We start from the raw sequence: 2,231 nt of genomic DNA, 5'->3' as shown, positions 1-2,231 counted from the left end.
TGTATATAAAAGTTCATATTATAAGTGTGTAAAGATTGTTATCAGTTTGGATATTGTCCTCATTGCTAAGAACAACAGCACTGAAAACTTGATACTAGCTTTAAGGAAAATGCATTTCTGTCATAAATCAGTTATATATATATATATATATATATATATATATATATATATATCAAATGAAGTAGTAAACTTATAAGCTAGTGTTAGCACAAGTTGAATCCTTTTAAGTAGGAATATTAAGTAATTATAATCCATATATGTGAATACATACATATATGTCTACATGTACAATATGCACTCATACCTGTGGAGAAAGGCAGGGGGAGAACTTATTCTGTGTCTGGCATTTTTGAGCAAGTTTATGAAAATTACTGTTCTGCAACTGTTTCCTTTTGAAATCTCCTTTTATTCTTTCATTGGAAATTAAATGTCAATCTAAGTAAATTAAATTAAATTAAATTAAATTAAATTAAATTAAAAGTAAATCTAGATCATTCCAAACATGATCAGGCTCAAGTTTGAACAGCAAGGAGAAGCTACACTCCCTGAACTTTCCCAATGGTTTCGGTGATAAGAACCTTGTTTGTAGAGCTGCCCTCAGGTGGAGTGGCAGTGGAGAAGTTCCAGCTTCAGTCAGACCAGCTGAGTGTCGACATCATCTCCTGGGGCTACAAGATCACTGCTCTGCAGGTCAAAGACAAGCAGGGGAAAGCTTCAGACATGGTGCTTGTCTTTGGCAAGTTGGGAGGTTACCTCCAGAAACAACCCTAATTTAGAGCAGTGTTTGGGAGGGTAGCCAACCAAATTGCCAAAGGAAGATTCACCATAGGTGGGAAGGAGTACTACCTGCTCATTAACAGAGAGCCCAACAGTCTCCATGGAGGATTCACAGGGTTTGATAAGGACCTATGGACCCCTCAGGTGTTGTCCAATGGCATCCAGTTCTCTCAAGTCAGTCCAGATGGTGAGGAAGGCTACCCTGGAGAGTTGAAAGTCTGGGTGACATATTCCCTGGATGGTGGAGAGCTTGTAATCAACTACAGAGTGCAGGCCAGCCAGACCATTCCAGTTAATCTGACCAACCATTCTTATTTCAGCCTAGCAGGCCAGGGCTCCCCAAATATATATGACCATGAATTCACCATTTCAGCAGGTGCATATTTGCCTATGGATGAAACTCTAATCCCAACAAGAGTCATTGCTCCAGTGGAAAGAACTGCCTTCCACCTGAGAAAGCCAGTGAAGATTGGAAAGTACCTGCAGGGTTACCACATTCATGGTTTTGACCATAATTTTTGTCTGAAGGAGTCAAAAGAAAAGAAATTTTGTGCAAGGGTGCATTAGGCTGCAAGTAGGAGGATCCTGGATGTATATACCACCTAACCTGGCATCCGGTTTTACACAGGAAACTTCTTGGATGGTACTCTGAAAGGCAAGCACCAAGCGATCTAGTCCAACCACTCTGATTTCTGCCTTGAGACCCAGAACTGGCCTGATGCGGTCAGACGGTAGCAGCCATAATAATCAGCTTGAATATTGATATGCTTTCCCAGCAGCTGGCTACAGGCCATGTCTAATGACCAGCACTGTTCTCTGTCCAGTGCCATCACCTAGTAGAGAACTGCAGGTGACTGGACTCTCATGATTTCATAGGCTCCATCTCTCCACTCTGTTTCCATCTTGTCTATTTTCTTTAAGCCTTCCTTTCTTTGACAGAACTGTTTTTCTGCCACTTCTTTTACCCCACACTGAGAAGTTTTAACCAGGTCTTGAGTTCAAGCTGCGAGAATTCAAGTCTCCCTCTGTGCCCCTATCTCAGTCTGCCTGAACATTCCGAAGGTCACTGAAGGACAAGCAGGTTCTTGGACACTGCTCCATCAAGCCTTTCTTTTTAGACTTACAGTAGAAGCTAGAGATGACTGAGCAGTGAAGACCACACACTGCTCTTTCAGAGGACCAGAGTCCACCATAGCAGGCTGTAGGGAAGGGAGCAAGCATGCTCCTTCTAGCCTCTGGGAATACCCACACTCATGCACACCCACACATCCACAACAGTTAAAAATAAATCTTAAAAAAAACAAAACAAAACAAAACAAAACAAAACAAAACAAAACAAAAACACTTTAGAAACATTACAGTAAGTTGAACTATTCATTTTAGAGATGGTGTGATTTAAATTGTAAGATCCAAATACCCAGAAGATTTTCAATTTTCCTGCCTTTGATGTTAAC

General features: G+C 40.9%; 1 pseudogene; it reads left to right on the top strand.

The window, feature by feature from the left end:
• Positions 1-558: 558 nt before the first annotated feature.
• Positions 559-1,512, top strand: LOC110314324 (annotated as a pseudogene).
• Positions 1,513-2,231: the final 719 nt, after the last annotated feature.

Source organism: Mus pahari, chromosome X (genome assembly GCF_900095145.1).
Source record: "Mus pahari chromosome X, PAHARI_EIJ_v1.1, whole genome shotgun sequence".
Classification (NCBI taxonomy): domain Eukaryota; kingdom Metazoa; phylum Chordata; class Mammalia; order Rodentia; family Muridae; genus Mus; species Mus pahari.
Note: the sequence above shows the minus strand (reverse complement) of the source record. Positions and strands in the feature narration are given on the sequence as shown.